The sequence below is a fragment of the Salvelinus alpinus genome, chromosome 4, assembly GCF_045679555.1.
Source record: "Salvelinus alpinus chromosome 4, SLU_Salpinus.1, whole genome shotgun sequence".
NCBI classification, from domain to species: Eukaryota; Metazoa; Chordata; class Actinopteri; order Salmoniformes; family Salmonidae; genus Salvelinus; species Salvelinus alpinus.
Window position 1 is genome coordinate 91,504,090 of NC_092089.1, and position 22,497 is coordinate 91,526,586.

General features: G+C 45.3%; 1 long non-coding RNA gene across 1 annotated transcript; it reads left to right on the forward strand.

The window, feature by feature from the left end:
• Positions 1–212: 212 nt before the first annotated feature.
• On the forward strand, positions 213–11,146 carry LOC139574673 (uncharacterized). Its single transcript, XR_011674811.1, has 2 exons — positions 213–388; positions 6,429–11,146. It is a non-coding gene; the product is annotated as an uncharacterized lncRNA (long non-coding RNA).
• The last annotated feature ends 11,351 nt before the right edge of the window (positions 11,147–22,497 follow it).

Here is a 22,497-nt window from a genome sequence, read left to right on the forward strand (position 1 = left end):
CTCTCTCCTCCACCCCCTCTCTCTCCTCCACTTCCCTGCTCCCTCTCTCTCCTCCACCCCCTCTCTCTCCTCCACCCCCTCTCTCTCCTCCACTTCCCTGCCCCCTCTCTCTCCTCCACCCCCTCTCTCTCCTCCACCCCCTCTCTCTCCTCCACTTCCCTGCTCCCTCTCTCTCCTCCACCCCCTCTCTCTCCTCCACCCCCTCTCTCTCCTCCACTTCCCTGCCCCCTCTCTCCCTCTCCCTCCTCCACCCCCCCCTTCTCTCCCTGCAGATTATGAGAAGATGTTTGGTACTAAGTGTCATGGCTGTGACTTTAAGATCGATGCTGGGGACCGCTTCCTAGAGGCCTTGGGATACAGCTGGCACGACACCTGCTTCGTCTGTGCTGTAAGTCACTCTCCTGATTCACCTGGACCTCTGTCTCTCACCTCTAACTACAGTTGAAGTCGGAAGTTTACATACACTTAGGTTGGAGTCATTAAAACTCATTTTTCAACCACTCCACAAATTTCTTGTTAACAAACTATAGTTTTGGGAGGTCGGTTAGGACATCTACTTTGTGCATGATACAAGTCAGTTTTCCAACAATTGTTGACAGACAGATTATTTCCCTTATAATTCACTGTATCACAATTCCAGTGGGTCAGAAGTTTACATACACTAAGTTGACTGTGCCTTTAAACAGCTTGGAAAATTCCAGAAAATGATGTCATGGCTTTAGAAGCTTCTGATAGGCTAATTGACATAATTTGAGTCAATTTGAGGTGTACCTGTGGATGTATTTCAATGCCTACCTTCAAACTCAGTGCCTCTTTGCTTGACATCATGGGAAAATCAAAAGCAATCAGCCAAGACCTCAGAAAAAAATTGTAGACCTCCACAAGTCTGGTTCATCCTTGAGAGCAATTTCCAAACGCTTGAAGGTACCACGTTCATCTGTACAAACAATAGTACGCAAGTATAAACACCATGGGACTCTGCAGCAATCATACCGCTCAGGAAGGAGACGCGTTCTGTCTCCTGGAGATGAACGTACTTTGGTGTGAAAAGTGCAAATCAATCCCAGAACAACAGTAAAGGACCTTGTGAAGATGCTGGAGGAAACAGGTACAAAAGTATCTATATCCACAGTAAAGCGAGTCCTATATCGACATAACCTGAAAGGCCGCTCAGCAAGGAAGAAGCCACTGCTCCAAAACCGCCATAAAAAGACAGACTACGGTTTGGACAACAAAGTCAAGGTATTGGAGTGGCCATCACAAAGTACGGACCTCAATCCTATAGAACATTTGTGGGCAGAACTGAAAAAGCGTGTGCGAGCAAGGAGGCCTACAAACCTGACTCAGTTACACCAGCTCTGTCAGGTGGAATGGGTCAAAATTCACCCAACTTATTGTGGGAAGCTTGTGGAAGGCTACCCGAAACGTTTGACCCAAGTTAAACAATTTAAAGGCAATGCTACCAAATACTAATTGAGTGTATGTAAACTTCTGACCCACTGGGAATGTGATGAAAGAAATAAAAGCTGAAATAAATCATTCTCTCAACTAATATTCTGACATTTCACATTCTTAAAATAAAGTGGTGATCCTAACTGACCTAAAACAGGGAATTTTTACTAGGATTAAATGTCAGGAATTGTGAAAAACTGAGTTTAAATGTATTTGGCTAAGGTGTATGTAAACTTCTGACTTCTGTAAACCTCTACAGGTGTAAACCTCTCTACCTGTCTCTGTTATGTCTCTCTACCTGTCTCTGTTATGTCTCTCTACCTGTCTCTGTTATGTCTCTCTACCTGTCTCTGTTATGTTTCTCTGCCTGTCTCTGTTATGTTTCTCTACCTGTCTCTGTTATGTCTCTCTACCTGTCTCTGTTATGTCTCTCTACCTGTCTCTGTTATGTCTCTCTACCTGTCTCTGTTATGTCTCTCTACCTGTCTCTGTTATGTCTCTCTACCTGTCTCTGTTATGTTTCTCTACCTGTCTCTGTTATGTCTCTCTACCTGTCTCTGTTATGTCTCTCTACCTGTCTCTGTTATGTCTCTCTACCTGTCTCTGTTATGTTTCTCTGCCTGTCTCTGTTATGTTTCTCTACCTGTCTCTGTTATGTCTCTCTACCTGTCTCTGTTATGTCTCTCTACCTGTCTCTGTTATGTCTCTCTGCCTGTCTCTGTTATGTCTCTCTACCTGTCTCTGTTATGTCTCTCTACCTGTCTCTGTTATGTTTCTCTGCCTGTCTCTGTTATGTTTCTCTACCTGTCTCTGTTATGTCTCTCTACCTGTCTCTGTTATGTCTCTCTACCTGTCTCTGTTATGTCTCTCTACCTGTCTCTGTTATGTTTCTCTACCTGTCTCTGTTATGTCTCTCTACCTGTCTCTGTTATGTCTCTCTACCTGTCTCTGTTATGTTTCTCTGCCTGTCTCTGTTATGTTTCTCTACCTGTCTCTGTTATGTCTCTCTACCTGTCTCTGTTATGTCTCTCTACCTGTCTCTGTTATGTCTCTCTACCTGTCTCTGTTATGTCTCTCTACCTGTCTCTGTTATGTTTCTCTACCTGTCTCTGTTATGTCTCTCTACCTGTCTCTGTTATGTCTCTCTACCTGTCTCTGTTATGTCTCTCTACCTGTCTCTGTTATGTTTCTCTACCTGTCTCTGTTATGTCTCACCTCAGTCTCTCTACCTCTCTCTGTTATGTCTCACCACAGTCTCTCTGCCTGTCTCTGTTATGTCTCACCTCAGTCTCTCTGCCTGTCTCTGTTATGTCTCACCTCAGTCTCTCTGCCTGTCTCTGTTATGTCTCACCTCAGTCTCTCTGCCTGTCTCTGTTATGTCTCACCTCAGTCTCTCTGCCTGTCTCTGTTATGTCTCACCTCAGTCTCTCTGCCTGTCTCTGTTATGTCTCACCTCAGTCTCTCTGCCTGTCTCTGTTATGTCTCACCCCAGTCTCTCTACCTGTCTCTGTTATGTCTCTCTGCCTGTCTCTGTTATGTCTCACCTCAGTCTCTCTGCCTGTCTCTGTTATGTCTCTCTGCCTGTCTCTGTTATGTCTCTCTACCTGTCTCTGTTATGTCTCACCCCAGTCTCTCTACCTGTCTCTGTTATGTCTCTCTGCCTGTCTCTGTTATGTCTCTCTACCTGTCTCTGTTATGTCTCTCTACCTGTCTCTGTTATGTCTCTCTACCTGTCTCTGTTATGTCTCTCTACCTGTCTCTGTTATGTCTCACCTCAGTCTCTCTACCTGTCTCTGTTATGTTTCTCTGCCTGTCTCTGTTATGTTTCTCTACCTGTCTCTGTTATGTTTCTCTGCCTGTCTCTGTTATGTCTCTCTACCTGTCTCTGTTATGTCTCTCTACCTGTCTCTGTTATGTCTCACCTCAGTCTCTCTACCTGTCTCTGTTATGTTTCTCTGCCTGTCTCTGTTATGTCTCTCTGCCTGTCTCTGTTATGTTTCTCTACCTGTCTCTGTTATGTCTCTCTGCCTGTCTCTGTTATGTTTCTCTACCTGTCTCTGTTATGTTTCTCTGCCTGTCTCTGTTATGTCTCTCTGCCTGTCTCTGTTATGTTTCTCTGCCTGTCTCTGTTATGTCTCTCTACCTGTCTCTGTTATGTCTCTCTGCCTGTCTCTGTTATGTTTCTCTGCCTGTCTCTGTTATGTTTCTCTACCTGTCTCTGTTATGTCTCTCTACCTGTCTCTGTTATGTCTCTCTACCTGTCTCTGTTATGTTTCTCTACCTGTCTCTGTTATGTCTCTCTACCTGTCTCTGTTATGTCTCTCTACCTGTCTCTGTTATGTCTCTCTGCCTGTCTCTGTTATGTTTCTCTGCCTGTCTCTGTTATGTCTCTCTACCTGTCTCTGTTATGTCTCTCTGCCTGTCTCTGTTATGTTTCTCTGCCTGTCTCTGTTATGTCTCTCTACCTGTCTCTGTTATGTCTCTCTGCCTGTCTCTGTTATGTCTCTCTACCTGTCTCTGTTATGTCTCTCTACCTGTCTCTGTTATGTCTCTCTGCCTGTCTCTGTTATGTCTCTCTACCTGTCTCTGTTATGTCTCTCTACCTGTCTCTGTTATGTTTCTCTACCTGTCTCTGTTATGTTTCTCTGCCTGTCTCTGTTATGTCTCTCTGCCTGTCTCTGTTATGTCTCTCTACCTGTCTCTGTTATGTTTCTCTGCCTGTCTCTGTTATGTCTCTCTGCCTGTCTCTGTTATGTTTCTCTGCCTGTCTCTGTTATGTCTCTCTACCTGTCTCTGTTATGTCTCTCTGCCTGTCTCTGTTATGTTTCTCTGCCTGTCTCTGTTATGTTTCTCTACCTGTCTCTGTTATGTCTCTCTACCTGTCTCTGTTATGTCTCTCTACCTGTCTCTGTTATGTCTCTCTACCTGTCTCTGTTATGTTTCTCTACCTGTCTCTGTTATGTCTCTCTACCTGTCTCTGTTATGTCTCTCTACCTGTCTCTGTTATGTCTCTCTGCCTGTCTCTGTTATGTTTCTCTGCCTGTCTCTGTTATGTCTCTCTACCTGTCTCTGTTATGTCTCTCTGCCTGTCTCTGTTATGTTTCTCTGCCTGTCTCTGTTATGTCTCTCTACCTGTCTCTGTTATGTCTCTCTGCCTGTCTCTGTTATGTCTCTCTACCTGTCTCTGTTATGTCTCTCTACCTGTCTCTGTTATGTCTCTCTGCCTGTCTCTGTTATGTTTCTCTACCTGTCTCTGTTATGTTTCTCTGCCTGTCTCTGTTATGTCTCTCTGCCTGTCTCTGTTATGTTTCTCTGCCTGTCTCTGTTATGTCTCTCTACCTGTCTCTGTTATGTCTCTCTGCCTGTCTCTATTATGTCTCTCTACCTGTCTCTGTTATGTCTCTCTACCTGTCTCTGTTATGTTTCTCTACCTGTCTCTGTTATGTCTCACCTCAGTCTCTCTACCTGTCTCTGTTATGTCTCACCTCAGTCTCTCTGCCTGTCTCTGTTATGTCTCACCTCAGTCTCTCTGCCTGTCTCTGTTATGTCTCACCTCAGTCTCTCTACCTGTCTCTGTTATGTCTCACCTCAGTCTCTCTGCCTGTCTCTGTTATGTCTCACCTCAGTCTCTCTGCCTGTCTCTGTTATGTCTCACCCCAGTCTCTCTACCTGTCTCTGTTATGTCTCTCTGCCTGTCTCTGTTATGTCTCACCTCAGTCTCTCTGCCTGTCTCTGTTATGTCTCACCCCAGTCTCTCTACCTGTCTCTGTTATGTCTCTCTACCTGTCTCTGTTATGTCTCTCTACCTGTCTCTGTTATGTCTCTCTACCTGTCTCTGTTATGTCTCTCTACCTGTCTCTGTTATGTTTCTCTACCTGTCTCTGTTATGTCTCTCTACCTGTCTCTGTTATGTCTCTCTACCTGTCTCTGTTATGTCTCTCTACCTGTCTCTGTTATGTCTCTCTACCTGTCTCTGTTATGTTTCTCTACCTGTCTCTGTTATGTTTCTCTACCTGTCTCTGTTATGTCTCTCTACCTGTCTCTGTTATGTTTCTCTACCTGTCTCTGTTATGTCTCTCTACCTGTCTCTGTTATGTCTCTCTGCCTGTCTCTGTTATGTCTCACCTCAGTCTCTCTGCCTGTCTCTGTTATGTCTCACCCCAGTCTCTCTACCTGTCTCTGTTATGTCTCTCTACCTGTCTCTGTTATGTCTCTCTACCTGTCTCTGTTATGTCTCTCTACCTGTCTCTGTTATGTCTCTCTGCCTGTCTCTGTTATGTCTCTCTACCTGTCTCTGTTATGTCTCTCTACCTGTCTCTGTTATGTCTCTCTGCCTGTCTCTGTTATGTTTCTCTACCTGTCTCTGTTATGTCTCTCTGCCTGTCTCTGTTATGTCTCACCCCAGTCTCTCTACCTGTCTCTGTTATGTCTCTCTACCTGTCTCTGTTATGTCTCTCTACCTGTCTCTGTTATGTTTCTCTACCTGTCTCTGTTATGTCTCTCTACCTGTCTCTGTTATGTCTCTCTGCCTGTCTCTGTTATGTCTCTCTACCTGTCTCTGTTATGTCTCTCTACCTGTCTCTGTTATGTTTCTCTACCTGTCTCTGTTATGTCTCTCTACCTGTCTCTGTTATGTTTCTCTGCCTGTCTCTGTTATGTCTCTCTACCTGTCTCTGTTATGTCTCTCTACCTGTCTCTGTTATGTCTCTCTACCTGTCTCTGTTATGTTTCTCTGCCTGTCTCTGTTATGTTTCTCTACCTGTCTCTGTTATGTCTCTCTACCTGTCTCTGTTATGTTTCTCTACCTGTCTCTGTTATGTCTCTCTACCTGTCTCTGTTATGTCTCTCTACCTGTCTCTGTTATGTCTCTCTACCTGTCTCTGTTATGTCTCACCTCAGTCTCTCTACCTGTCTCTGTTATGTCTCTCTGCCTGTCTCTGTTATGTCTCACCTCAGTCTCTCTCTCTCTCTCCCAGTTCTGCCAGATCAACCTGGAAGGGAAGACGTTCTACTCTAAGAAGGATAAGCCGCTGTGTAAAGGTCATGCCTTCGCTCCCGTCTGAGAGGGAGAGAGAGAGGTGGTTCAGAGGAGACAGGAACCCCCTCACCATCTGAACCCTGAAGACCCTCAGCATCACGCAGCTCCAGTTACTCTCCACTCCACTGCAAACCAGACAGCTGTTCAGATCCTCACTATCGTTCAGATTTTCTTCTATCCCTCGACTTTTCAAATGCATCCTGTGCTGCTGCCTCCCACTGACTCCCTCCCACTGACTCCCTCCCACTGACTCCCACTGGCTCCCTCCCACTGGCTCCCTCCCACTGGCTCCCTCCCACTGGCTCCCTCCCACTGGCTCCCTCCCACTGGCTCCCTCCCACTGGCTCCCACCCACTGGCTCCCTCCCACTGACTCCCACTGGCTCCCTCCCACTGGCTCCCTCCCACTAGCTCCCTCCCACTGGCTCCCTCCCACTGACTCCCACTGGCTCCCTCCCACTGCCCCCCCCCCCCCCCCACTGGCTCCCACTGCTGTCAGTCATACGTCCTGGTCTCTTAGTCTAAGATCTGAAGGAATGTGATGTCAACCTTTTCCAACTAACTGCCGGTGTCTCTACTGTTGTTCCTCATAGCAGGTTACTCTCGTATCATATGTCATTTGTATAACGAGACATTTAGTATCATGTGTAGTGTCATTTCAAGCCTTAGCCCAATGCTGTCTATCTCATGTATTACCAGTGAACCACTGAATATGAATATATATATATATATATATATATATGTCATTCTCCCTCTGTGATTGTGATGCTAACCACTGTTGTTTGACAAGTCATTCTTTACTGCAGTGTGTCAAGTCAGTTCTACTGTTTGAGCAGTGGCTGTTAGTTTGGTAAAATATCACGCTTAACGCCTTCCAATCTCAACCTTGTTCATTTCACTTCAACTGTCTTTAAGTGTCTTCAAAGTTGAACGAACCATTTAGTGTGTCATTTTCTAAGATGTTACATTTAGCTATCGCTCCACTACCGACTTCATTTAAAGTCCCCTCCTAGTCTCTGGTCCGTTTGACACCCCTCTATACTGCAGTACTTAAGGTAATATATAAGGGGCAACTTTAATGCAGTACTGTTGGTAATGGGCAACCTTACTGCTGTACTGCTGGTAATGGGCAACCTTACTGGTGTACTGCTGGTAATGGGCAACCTTACTGCAGTACTGTTGGTGATGGGCAACCTTACTGCTGTACTGTTGGTAATGGGCAACCTTACTGCTGTACTGTTGGTAATGGGCAACCTTACTGCAGTACTGTTGGTAATGGGCAACCTTACTGCTGTACTGTTGGTAATGGGCAACCTTACTGCTGTACTGTTGGTAATGGGCAACCTTACTGCAGTACTGTTGGTAATGGGCAACCTTACTGCTGTATTGTTGGTAATGGGCAACCTTACTGCAGTACTGTTGGTAATGGGCAACCTTACTGCTGTACTGTTGGTAATGGGCAACCTTACTGCAGTACTGTTGGTAATGGGCAACCTTACTGCTGTACTGTTGGTAATGGGCAACCTTACTGCTGTACTGTTGGTAATGGGCAACCTTACTGCTGTACTGTTGGTAATGGGCAACCTTACTGCAGTACTGTTGGTAATGGGCAACCTTACTGCAGTACTGTTGGTAATGGGCAACCTTACTGCTGTACTGTTGGTAATGGGCAACCTTACTGCAGTACTGTTGGTAATGGGCAACCTTACTGCTGTACTGTTGGTAATGGGCAACCTTACTGCTGTACTGTTGGTAATGGGCAACCTTACTGCAGTACTGTTGGTAATGGGCAACCTTACTGCTGTACTGTTGGTAATGGGCAACCTTACTGCTGTACTGTTGGTAATGGGCAACCTTACTGCTGTACTGTTGGTAATGGGCAACCTTACTGCTGTACTGTTGGTAATGGGCAACCTTACTGCTGTACTGTTGGTAATGGGCAACCTTACTGCTGTACTGTTGGTAATGGGCAACCTTACTGCTGTACTGTTGGTAATGGGCAACCTTACTGCAGTACTGTTGGTAATGGGCAACCTTACTGCAGTACTGTTGGTAATGGGCAACCTTACTGCTGTACTGTTGGTAATGGGCAACCTTACTGCTGTACTGTTGGTAATGGGCAACCTTACTGCTGTACTGTTGGTAATGGGAACTTAGCGATGTGGAATTATACTGAACAAAAATATAAACGCAACAGTTTCAAAGATTTCACTGAGTTACAGTTCATATGAGGAAATCAGTCAATTGAAAAAAAATCATTAGACCCTAATCTATGGATTTCACATGACTGGGCAGGGGCGCAGCCATGGGAGGGCATAGGCCCACCCACTTGGGAGACAGGCACAGCCAATCAGAATTAGTTTTTTTCCCACAAAAGGGCTTTATCACGTCCGTCCCCCTTCTCACAGGGGAAGAAGCCGGAGTTGGGGTTCCTGGGCAGGCGTGGCTAAACGTGATCCGGTTGGACGCACTGCCAAATTCACAAAGACGACGTTGGAGGCAGCTTATGGGAAATAAAGATAAAATTCTCCGGCAACAGCTCTGGTGGACATTCCTTCAGGCACCATGCCAATTGCACTCTCACTCAAAACTTGAGACATCTGTGGCGATGTTTCGTGTGACAAAACTGCACATTTTAGTGTCCTTTTATTGTCCCCAGCACAAGGTGCACCTGTGTAAATGGAACCATATTCCCTATATAGTGCACTACTGTTGACCAGGGCCCTATTCCCTATATAGTGCACTACTTTAGACCAGGGCCCTATTCCCTATATAGTGCACTACTTTAGACCAGAGCCCTATTCCCTATATAGTGCACTACTTTAGACCAGGGCCCTATTCCCTATATAGTGCACTACTTTAGACCAGAGCCCTATTCCCTATATAGAGCACTACTTTAGACCAGGGCCCTATTCCCTATATAGTGCACTACTTTAGACCAGAGCCCTATTCCCTATATAAAGTAGTGCACTATATAAAGGAAATAGGGAGTCCTTTAGGACACAGACCATATTGCACTAGTCACTATAGATACTGTAGAACACTCCATATTGACCCCAGAATGCTTCACTTCACGACAGCTACATTAGTAATTGATTTGTTTCAATCAGAATAGTACATCATAAAAATGATTTTGTATTTTGAAGCATCACTATCAATGTACTATATATGGAAATAAACTCTGGCTTGTTTACAGGACTGGGGGTCAAATCCAGTTTAAACTATGGCTTGTTTTACAGGGCTGGGGGTCAAATCCAGTTTAAACTATGGCTTGTTTTACAGGGCTGGGGGTCAAATCCAGTTTAAACTATGGCTTGTTTTACAGGGCTGGGGGTCAAATCCAGTTTAAACTATGGCTTGTTTTACAGGGCTGGGGGTCAAATCCAGTTTAAACTATGGCTTGTTTTACAGGGCTGGGGGTCAAATCCAGTTTAAACTATGGCTTGTTTTACAGGGCTGGGGGTCAAATCCAGTTTAAACTATGGCTTGTTTTACAGGGCTGGGGGTCAAATCCAGTTTAAACTATGGCTTGTTTTACAGGGCTGGGGGTCAAATCCAGTTTAAACTATGGCTTGTTTTACAGGGCTGGGGGTCAAATCCAGTTTAAACTATGGCTTGTTTTACAGGGCTGGGGGTCAAATCCAGTTTAAACTATGGCTTGTTTTACAGGGCTGGGGGTCAAATCCAGTTTAAACTATGGCTTGTTTTACAGGGCTGGGGGTCAAATCCAGTTTAAACTATGGCTTGTTTTACAGGGCTGGGGGTCAAATCCAGTTTAAACTATGGCTTGTTTTACAGGGCTGGGGGTCAAATCCAGTTTAAACTATGGCTTGTTTTACAGGGCTGGGGGTAAAATCCAGTTTAAACTATGGCTTGTTTTACAGGGCTGGGGGTCAAATCCAGTTTAAACTATGGCTTGTTTTACAGGGCTGGGGGTCAAATCCAGTTTAAACAATGGCTTGTTTACAGGGCTGGGGGTCAAATCCAGTTTAAACAATGGAAGTGAGATCTCATAGAACATTTCTAGAATATCATTACAACTAATTGACTGTTGAGTTTGAATTGACCCCAACTTTTTTTTATGGGATTTGTAGTTATTGTGTTGTCCTGGGATTTGTAGTTATTGTGTTGTCCTGGGATTTGTAGTTATTGTTGTCCTGGGATTGAAGTCATTCTATACAAGTGGCTGTATGTATTGAACCAAATACGGTATAATCTAGGACTCTATCTAGGACTATTCAAATCCGAATCGTGGAAATTCATCTTTACAACGTTAATTCAATTTAAAAGCAATGTTCCTACTGTTTTGGCGGAGACTGCATGATAAATGCTGTATATCGGCTCAATAGCAAATTACCTTTTTAAATTTTAAATCTGTAACGCTTCACCGGTTGAATGGAGCTCAAGTCTCACGAGGCCTCTAAGTAGTTATTTGTTGGGTGTGTTTGAAACCAAAACTATTTAGTAATGTACTGTATTTGTTTGTTTGTTTGCGGAGAGTTGAGATGGTTCTCGTCTGACATGAACCAATTCCTACAATTGTACACAATGTCAACCTAATGATCTGATTCCCCCACTAACGTCAACTTCTGCTCCAAGAATAATAGGATTATAATTATAGAATTAAAAAAAATAAAAGATCAACTAGTTGTCATAATTTTTGTTGTATTAAAGTATCGTAGTGTCTTTTCAAGCTTTGCACACTGAACTTTACAAAAATACTTAAAATTCGAACGAAAAACTGTTGTATTCATGTGTACACGCTAGAGAAGTTTTTAGCGAAATCATTAATATCCTTGATAGATGAGTTGTATTAGAACCAGTTAATTAATAAAACAAAATGTCTGCGTTCCATACTCTCTTTTCACTGTGCAGACCCGGCGCCAGAACGAATCATTTAGACAGGCTGTTTTTCACCGGGCCTCCTGTGCTCGCGAGTTTCACGTTTGAAGAAGCGTACAATGTATCCGACCATTTCTACCGATCTGTTTGGCAGTTATGAATTAGTCTATTTTATATATGCACATTTCAATAATGAACCGTTTTCGTTTCTCAATCATTGTCACGTGGTTAATCACTAAAAAAAATCTGAAGTAAAATTTATAAAAGTCTAAAAGTTCAAATTTAACTATTGAAAGAGCACTAGCCTCTTTTAATATGGACACATGGATATACTGTGATCCAATTGGCTGCTAAAGAAATGAGAGCATAGAACGCAGAGAGCCTATAGGCCAAATGCAGCAGTAGGCGTAGGCCTATAACTCCCATCAACTAAGTCAAATACGTAGGTCTGTAACTCCCATCAACTAAGTCAAATACGTAGGTCTGTAACTCCCATCAACTAAGTCAAATACGTAGGTCTGTAACTCCCATCAACTAAGTCAAATACGTAGGTCTGTTACTCCCATCAACAACTAAGTAAAATACGTAGGCCTATAACTCCCATCAACAACTAAGTAAAATACGTAGGCCTATAACTCCCATCAACAACTAAGTAAAATACGTAGGCCTATAACTCCCATCAACAACTAAGTAAAATACGTAGGCCTAAAGCCGACAATTAAAAACAGTCGAAAATATGTGGATGAAAATTCCAGTTCTTTCAATCACCTTCATCTCTCTCCGTCTGTCTGCCTCTCTTCTCCGTCTGTCTGCCTCTCTTCTCCGTCTGTCTGCCTCCCTTTCTATCTATTGCTTGTGAAGTTCAACATTAGTATCAAATTATCACAGGGCTCAGAACAGGGCAGCACGGCTGGCCCTTAAAAGTACACGGAGAGCCAACATTAATGACATGCAAGTCAATCTCTCATAGCTCAAAAGGGGAAGAGAGATTGACTTCCTCATTACTTGTTTTTGTAAGAAGCGTTGATAAACTGAATGTACCGAGCTGTCTGTTTTTAATAATACTAGCACACAGCTCAGACACCCATGCATACCCCACAAGACCAGAACAGACTGGGAGGCGCACAGTACTACATAGAGCCATGACTACATGGAACTCTGTTCCACATCAGGTAACTGATGCAAGTAGTAGAATCAGATTTAAAAAGCAGGTAAAAATACACCTTATGGAACAGCGGGGACTGTGAAGTAACACAAACATAGGCACAGACACATGCACACACACACATGATAACATGCGCACTATACACACACGTACACATGGATTTTGTGTTCTAGATATGGGGTAGTGGAGAATGGGCCTGAGTTCACACATTTCATGTGTTAGGAATTATTTTATGAATGAATTGTAATGTTTTTAAAATTCTAGAACTGCCTTAATTTTGCCGGACCCCAGGAAGAGTAGCTGCTGCCTTGGCAGGAACTAATGGGGATCCATAATAAACCCCAGGAAGAGTAGCTGCTCCCTTGGCAGGAACTAATGGGGATCCATAATAAACCCCAGGAAGAGTAGCTGCTGCCTTGGCAGGAACTAATGGGGATCCATAATAAACCCCAGGAAGAGTAGCTGCTGCCTTGGCAGGAATTAATGGGGATCCATAATAAATCCCAGGAAGAGTAGCTGCTGCCGTGGCAGGAACTAATGGGGATCCATAATAAACCCCAGGAAGAGTAGCTGCTGCCTTGGCAGGAACTAATGGGGATCCATAATAAACCCAAGAGAAGAGTAGCTGCTGCCTTGGCAGGAACTAATGGGGATCCATAATAAACCCTAGGAAGAGTAGCTGCTGCCTTGGCGGGAACTAATGGGGATCCATAATAAAACCTAGGAAGAGTAGCTGCTGCCTTGGCGGGAACTAATGGGGATCCATAATAAACCCCAGGAAGAGTAGCTGCTGCCTTGGCGGGAACTAATGGGGGTCCATAATAAACCCCAGGAAGAGTAGCTGCTTCCTTGGCTGGAACTAATGGGGATCCAAAATAAACCCCAGGAAGAGTAGCTGCTGCCTTGGCAGCAACTAATGGGGATCCATAATAAACCCCAGGAAGAGTAGCTGCTGCCTTGGCGGGAACTAATGGGGATCCATAATAAACCCCAGGAAGAGTAGCTGCTTCCTTGGCAGGAACTAATGGGGATCCATAATAAACCCCAGGAAGAGTAGCTGCTGCCTTGGCGGGAACTAATGGGGATCCATAATAAACCCCAGGAAGAGTAGCTGCTGCTTTGGCGGGAACTAATGGGGATCCATAATAAACCCTAGGAAGAGTAGCTGCTGCCTTGGCGGGAACTAATGGGGATCCATAATTTTTATTTATTTTATTTTTTATTTCACCTTTATTTAACCAGGTAGGCTAGTTGAGAACAAGTTCTCATTTGCAACTGCGACCTGGCCAAGATAAAGCATAGCAGTGTGAACAGACAACACAGAGTTACACATGGAGTAAACAATAAACAAGTCAATAACATTGTAGAAAAAAAAGAGAATCTATATACAATGTGTGCAAAAGGCATGAGGTAGGCAATAAATCGAATAATTACAATTTAGCAGATTAACACTGGAGTGATAAATCATCAGATGATCATGTGCAAGAAGAGATACTGGTGTGCAAAAGAGCAGAAAAGTAAATAAATAAAAGCAGTATGGGGGGTGAGGTAGGTAAATTGGGTGGGTAGTTTACAGATGGACTATGTACAGCTGCAGCGATCGGTTAGCTGCTCGGATAGCAGATTTTTAAAGTTGTTGAGGGAGATAAAAGTCTCCAACTTCAGAGATTTTTGCAATTCGTTCCAGTCGCAGGCAGCAGAGAACTGGAAGGAAAGGCGTCCAAATGAGGTTTTGGCTTTAGGGATGATCAGTGAGATACACCTGCTGGAGCGCGTGCTGCGGGTGGGTGTAGCCATCGTGACCAGTGAACTGAGATAAGGCGGCACTTTACCTAGCATAGCCTTGTAGATGACCTGGAGCCAGTGGGTCTGACGACGAACATGTAGCGAGGGCCAGCCGACTAGGGCATACAGGTCGCAGTGGTGGGTCGTATAAGGTGCTTTAGTAACAAAACGAATGGCACTGTGATAAACTGCATCCAGTTTGCTGAGTAGAGTATTGGAAGCTATTTTGTAGATGACATCGCCGAAGTCGAGGATCGGTAGGATAGTCAGTTTTACTAGGGTAAGTTTGGCGGCGTGAGTGAAGGAGGCTTTGTTGCGGAATAGAAAGCCGATTCTTGATTTGATTTTGGATTGGAGATGTTTGATATGAGTCTGGAAGGAGAGTTTGCAGTCTAGCCAGACACCTAGGTACTTATAGATGTCCACATATTCTAGGTCGGAACCGTCCAGGGTGGTGATGCTAGTCGGGCGTGCGGGTGCAGGCAGCGAACGGTTGAAAAGCATGCATTTGGTTTTACTAGCGTTTAAGAGCAGTTGGAGGCCACGGAAGGAGTGTTGTATGGCATTGAAGCTCGTTTGGAGGTTAGATAGCACAGTGTCCAAGGAAGGGCCGGAAGTATATAGAATGGTGTCGTCTGCGTAGAGGTGGATCAGGGAATCGCCCGCAGCAAGAGCAACATCATTGATGTATACAGAGAAAAGAGTCGGCCCGAGAATTGAACCCTGTGGTACCCCCATAGAGACTGCCAGAGGACCGGACAACATGCCCTCCGATTTGACACACTGAACTCTGTCTGCAAAGTAGTTGGTGAACCAGGCAAGGCAGTCATTAGAAAAACCGAGGCTACTGAGTCTGCCGATAAGAATATGGTGATTGACAGAGTCGAAAGCCTTGGCCAGGTCGATGAAGACGGCTGCACAGTAATGTCTTTTATCGATGGCGGTTATGATATCGTTTAGTACCTTGAGCGTGGCTGAGGTGCACCCGTGACCGGCTCGGAAACCGGATTGCACAGCGGAGAAGGTACGGTGGGATTCGAGATGGTCAGTGATCTGTTTGTTGACTTGGCTTTCGAAGACCTTAGATAGGCAGGGCAGGATGGATATAGGTCTGTAACAGCTTGGGTCCAGGGTGTCTCCCCCTTTGAAGAGGGGGATGACCGCGGCAGCTTTCCAATCCTTGGGGATCTCAGATGATACGAAGGAGAGGTTGAACAGGCTGGTAATAGGGGGTGCGACAATGGCGGCGGACAGTTTCAGAAATAGGGGGTCCAGATTGTCAAGCCCAGCTGATTTGTATGGGTCTAGGTTTTCCAGCTCTTTCAGAACATCTGCTATCTGGATGTGGGTAAAGGAGAAGCTGGGGAGGCTTGGGCGAGTAGCAGCGGGGGGGGCGGGGCTGTTGGCCAAGGTTGGAGTCGCCAGGAGGAAGGCATGGCCAGCCATTGAGAAATGTTTGTTGAAGTTTTCGATTATCACGGACTTATCAGTGGTGACCGTGTTACCTAGCCTCAGTGCAGTGGGCAGCTGGGAGGAGGTGCTCTTGTTTTCCATGGACTTTACAGTATCCCAGAACTTTTTGGAGTTAGAGCTACAGGATGCAAATTTCTGCTTGAAAAAGCTGGCCTTTGCTTTCCTGACTGACTGCGTGTATTGGTTCCTGACTTCCCTGAACAGTTGCATATCGCGGGGGCTCTTCGATGCTATTGCAGTTCGCCACAGGATGTTTTTGTGCTGGTCGAGGGCAGTCAGGTCTGGAGTGAACCAAGGGCTATATCTGTTCTTGGTTCTGCATTTTTTGAACGGAGCATGCTTGTCTAATATGGTGAGGAAGTAACTTTTAAAGAATGACCAGGCATCCTCAACTGACGGGATGAGGTCAATATCCTTCCAGGGTACCCGGGCCAGGTCGATTAGAAAGGCCTGCTCGCAGAAGTGTTTTAGGGAGCGTTTGACAGTGATGAGGGGTGGTCGTTTGACCGCGGACCCGTGGCGGATACAGGCAATGAGGCAGTGATCGCTGAGATCTTGATTGAAGACAGCAGAGGTGTATTTGGAGGGCAGGTTGGTCAGGATAATGTCTATTAGGGTGCCCATGTTTACGGATTTAGGGTTGTACCTGGTGGGTTCCTTGATGATTTGTGTGAGATTGAGGGCATCAAGCTTGGATTGTAGGACTGCCGGGGTGTTAAGCATATCCCAGTTTAGGTCACCTAACAGAACAAACTCTGAAGCTAGATGGGGAGCGATCAATTCACAGATGGTGTCCAGGGCACAGCTGGGAGCTGAGGGGGGTCGGTAGCAGGCGGCAACAGTGAGAGACTTATTTCTGGAGAGATTAATTTTTAAAATTAGAAGTTCGAACTGTTTGGGCATAGACCTGGAAAGTATGACAGAACTTTGCAGGCTATCTCTGCAGTAGATTGCAACTCCTCCCCCTTTGGCAGTTCTATCTTGACGGAAAGTGTTATAGTTGGGTATGGAAATCCCAGAATTTTTGGTGGCCTTCCTAAGCCAGGATTCGGACACGGCAAGGACATCAGGGTTGGCAGAGTGTGCTAAAGCGGTGAGTAAGGCAAACTTAGGGAGGAGGCTTCTGATGTTGACATGCATGAGGCCAAGGCTTTTTCGATCACAGAAGTCAACAAATGAGGGTGACTGGGGACATGCAGGGCCTGGGTTTACCTCCACATCACCCGCGGAACAGAGGAGTAGTAGGATGAGGGTGCAGCTAAAGGCTATCAAATCTGGTCGCCTAGAGCGTTGGGGACAAAGAATAAAAGGAGCAGATTTATGGGCGTGGTAGAATAGATTCTGGGCATAATGTGCAGACAGGGGTATGGTGGGGCACGGGTACAGCGGAGGCAAGCCCAGGCACTGGGTGATGATAAGAGAGGTTGTATCTCTGGACATGCTGGTCTCAATGGGTGAGGTCACCGCATGTGTGGGGGGTGGGACAAAGGAGGTATCAGAGGTACGGAGAGTGGAACTACGGGGTCCATTGCAAACCAAAACAATGATAATGATAACTAGCCTGAACAACAGTATGCAAGGCATATTGATATTTGAGAGAGACATACAATAAGGCATAAAGTGATTGCAGGTCTTGATTGGGAGAGCTAGCTAAAACAACAGGTAAGATAACAGCAGCAATAACAGGGTGCTAGTCTAACACAGCAACAACAGGTAAAAATGGCGACGACTAGGCAGAGAGGGTCGGATTAACTACACACAGATCCTGAGTTAAAGCACAGAGCCGACAGATAAAACACAAATAAACAGAATGGAGTACCGTGAATTAATGGACAGTCAAGCAGGCATCAGCTATGTAGCCAAGTGATCATAGTGTCCAGGGGGCAGCCGTAGATGGAGCAGGGAGGCCTCCACTAAGCTAGCACGCGGCGTTTAAAGTTAGTAGCTCGGGGGGTGGTCTGCTCAGACGGAGGGGGTCTGCTCAGACGTGGTCGTGTCGACAGAGAATCCAAGCCGGATGGCGATGGCGAAAGAGAGGTTGTGAATTGTAGAATTGTGTTTGCTAACTGGTGCTAGCTTCGTGGCAGTGGCGCTAGCTGCGCTAGCTGCAAGCTAGCTGTGAGGATCAGAAGTAGTGGCTCAGGGATTACGGCAGGAATCCGGCGTTGTTGTCGAGAGACAGTCCGATGCTGGTAAATTGGTGAGTAATATCCAGGCTAATAACAGGGCTGGTGTCTGTGCAGAAGGTAAAAGCTGCTAGCAGCGGCAAAAAATGGCTAAATTAGCTTGTAGCTGATTTAGACCAGTTGTGATGGATTGGCAGGGCTCTGTGTCGGCAAAAAAAGGTCCAGTCCAATTGGCAAAAGAGGTATTGTAGCCCAAGAATTCGCTGGTAGACCTCTTCGGCTAGCCGGCAGATGGGCCTAGCTCGAGGCTAGCTCAAGGCTAACTGGTGCTTGCTTCGGGACAGAGGTGTTAGCCAGTAGTAGCCACTCGGTTGCAGCTAGCTAGCTGTGATGATACGGTGTAATTGTCCAGAGCTTGCGTCAGGAATCCGGTGATGTGGTAGAGAAAAAGCAGTCCTATATGCTCTGGGTTGATATCGCGCTTGCAGACTGGCAGGTATTGGCCCGAGCTGAAGCTGGCTGTGTCCGAGTTAAGGGTGAAGACCGCAGCAGTGGCTAACTGACTACTAGCTAGTAGCTAGTTATCTGGCTAGCTTCTGATTGGGGTTACGGTTCTAAAGTATAAAAAATAGCAGGTCCGTACCACATTGGGTGAGGCGGAATGTAGGAATGTATATTCAGTTCCTAGATGGAAAGTGAAATTAAAATATATACGAAATGTATACGAAAAATACGAGGACTATTTACACGGGACAAGACAAGACAAACACACGTCCGACTGCTACGCCATCTTGGATTCAATAAACCCCAGGAAGAGTAGCTGCTGCCTTGGTGGGAACTAATGGGTATCCATAATAAACCCCAGGAAGAGTAGCTGCTGCCTTGGCAGGAACTAATGGGGATCCATAATAAACCCCAGGAAGAGAAGCTGCTGCCTTGACAGGAACTAATGGGGATCCACAATAAACCCCAGGAAGAGTAGCTGCTGCCTTGGCAGGAACTAATGGGTATCCATAATAAATCCCAGGAAGAGTAGCTGCTGCCTTGGCAGGAACTAATGGGGATCCATAATAAACCCCAGGAAGAGTAGCTGCTGCCTTGGCAGGAACTAATGGGGATCCATAATAAACCCCAGGAAGAGAAGCTGCTGCCTTGACAGGATCTAATGGGGATCCATAATAAACCCCAGGAAGAGTAGCTGCTGCCTTGGCAGGAACTAATGGGGATCCATAATAAACCCCAGGAAGAGTAGCTGCTGCCTTGCCAGGAACTAATGGGGATCCATAATAAATACAAAACGGGGTCTGTCACGAAGCTGTTGCTAACGAACTGGCAACATTGTATCAACTAGCCTATTCCGGGCCCTCAGAGTTTCCTGCGCCAGGAAGCTCGGAACAGAAACCTGTTTATTTATTTTTCCACTGGATCATATATGGGATCATCAGATCATAATACTTTTCTCTTTCACACCGATGCGCGACGCCAGGAGTGTTCAAATACTGAGGAACTATCATTCGCAATAGAAGTAAAAAACTTTTGTTGACTTGTGTGAGGCGAAGAAGAAATGAGTGGTGTACGTGGTGAGTTAAGACTATCAGAAATAAAGAATTGCCAAATGAGCGCGTTCCTACTTATGCATCCATTCAGCACCGTATCTTCACCACACACCCCTCCCCTTCCTCTTGATGCACCATGTTTTTAATTATACTGAAGACACCTTATCTTTGGATGCTTTTCACTGACAGCCGCAACGCAATGATCAGATAGACATATTGTCATGCGCACTGCCCAAATTGCAGACTTCGCAAATGTAACAGTATAACTTTAGACCGTCCCCTCGCGAACCAGGGACCCTCTGCACACATCCAACAACAGACACCCACGAAGCATCGTTACCCATCGCTCCACAAAAGCCACGGCCCTTGCAGAGCAAGGGGAACCACTACTTCAAGATCTCAGAGCAAGTGACGTCACCGATTGAAAGGCTATTAGCGTGCACCACCGCTACCTAGCTAGCCATTTCACATCCGTTACACAAACACACTTGTGGTTTGAAACAATCCACAGCTATTTTTTGTTGTTGTTTAAATAAGCTAGTGATCCTCTGTGGCTAAGTTATGCTCCCTACTGAAGCATTTTTTATTGATTTATTTAGACAGGATTAATTATATAATTTTGCCGAAATATCATTTTACTTTAGGGGAATCCATCATCCTAACAATGCACTGTGTACCTACTGAAACCTGAGATCCGCCCTATTTAAAAAATTTAACTAGGCAGTTAAGAACAAATTCTTATTGACAATGACGGCCCACCCCAGCCAAACACAGACGACGCTGGGTCAATTGTGCGCTGCCCTATGGGGCTCCCAATCATGGCCGGTTGTGATACAGCCTGGAATCGAACCAGGGTCTGTAGTGACGCCTCTAGCACTGAGATGCAGTGAGCGCTGCGCCCCCTCGGGAGCCCCCCAAAAATGTGAGTTTTTATCCAAAAAGCGGGAAGGCAGGCGACAAGCTTAGGTCTACATATTATTGTCATAGAATCGCATTGGGACTGTACTGGACAGATTTTGGCGAGAGTGAGCCCTCTCACTTCGCCTCATCCTCTCTGCTGAAACCACAGTATCTCACCGGAGAAAGCATCTGAGAGAGCGAAACAGTGCCACTATATTTATCAGTTTATCTGATGCTTATAGTATGACATTTTTTTTTGTTCCAGACAGCATCAGACACAGTTGTTTGCAAAAGTATTCAACCCCTTTGGCATTTTTCCTATTTTGTTGCTTTACAACCTTTGAATTAAAATGCATTTTTGTGGGGTTTGTATCATTTGATTTACACAACATGTCTACCACTTTGAAGATGCAAAATATTTTTTATTGTGAAACAAAGAAGAATTAAGACGAAAAACAAAACTTGAGCATGCATAACTATTCACCCCCCAAAGTCAATACTTTGCAGAGCCACCTTTTGCAGCAATTACAGCTGCAAGTCTCTTGGGGTATGTCTCTATAAGCTTGGCACATCTAGCCACTGGGATTTTTACCCATTCTTCAGGGCAAAACTGCTCCACAATAACAGCATTTACAGTTGAACGGGGCAGCTCTAGCAGAGCAATTTGACAATCTGACTTGTTGGATCCTATGACGGTGCCACGTTGAAAGTCACTGAGCTCTTCAGTAAAGCCATTCTACTGCCAATGTTTGTCTGTGGACATTCCATTCTTCAAGGAAAAACTGCTCCTTCAAGTTGGATGGGTTCCACTGGTGTACAGCAATCTTTAAGTCATACCACAGATTCTCAATTGGATTGAGGTCTGGGCTTTGACTAGGCCATTCCAAGACATTTAAATGTTTCCCCTTCAACCACTCAAGTGTTGCTTTAGCAGAATGCTTTGGGTCATTGTCCTGCTGGAAGGTGAACCTCTGTCCCAGTCTCAAATCTCTGGAAGACTGAAACAGATTTCCCTCAAGAATTTCCCTGTATTTTGCGCCATCCATCATTCCTTCAATTCTGGCCAGTTTCCCAGTCCCTGCCAATGAAAAACATCCCCACAGCATGATGCTGCCACCACCATGCTTCACAGTGGGGATGGTGTTCTCAGGGTGATGAGAGGTGTTAGGTTTGCGCCAGACAGCTTTTCCTTGATGGCCAAAAAGCTCAATTTTAGTCTCATCTGACCAGAGTACCTTCTTCCATATGTTTGGAGAGTCTCCATGCCTTTTGGCAAACACCAAACGTGTTTTCTTATTTTTTCTTTAAGCAATGCTTTTTTTCTGGACACTCTTCTGTAAAGCCCAGCTCTGTGGAGTGTATGGCTTAAAGCGGTCCTATGGACAGATACTCCAATCTCCACTGTGGAGCTTTGCAGCTCCTTCAGGGTTATCTTTGGTCTCTTTGTTGCCTCTCTGATTAATGCCCTCCTTGCCTGGTCTGTGAGTTTTGGTGGCTGCCCTTTCTTGGCAGGTTTGTTGTGTTGCCATATTCTTTCCATTTTTTAATAATGGATTTAATGGTGCTCCGTGGGATGTTCAAAGTTTCTGATATTTTTTTATAACCCAACCCTGATCTGTACTTCTCCACAACTTTGTCCCTGACCTGTTTGGAAAGCTCCTTGGTCTTCATAGTGCCGCTTGCTTAGTGGTGGTGCAGACTCTGGGGCCTTTCAGAACAGGTGTATATATACTGAGATCATGTGACACTTAGATTGCACACGTGGACTTTATTTAACTAATTATGTGACTTCTGAAGGTAATTGGTTGCACCAGATCTTATTTAGGGGCTTCATTGCAAAGGGAGTCTCCTCTCCATGGTCTCCTCTACCTCTTGCCATGGTCTCCTTTATCCATGGTCTCCTCTACCTCTAGCCATGGTCTCCTCTATCCATGGTCTCCTCTATCCATGGTCTCCTCTACCTCTATCGATGGTCTCCTCTATACATGGTCTCCTCTATCCATGGTCTCCTCTATCCATGGTCTCCTCTATCCATGGTCTCCTCTACCTCTATCGATGGTCTCCTCTATACATGGTCTCCTCTATCCATGTTCTCCTCTATCCATGGTCTCCTCTATCCATGTTCTCCTCTATCCATGGTCTCCTCTATCCATGTTCTCCT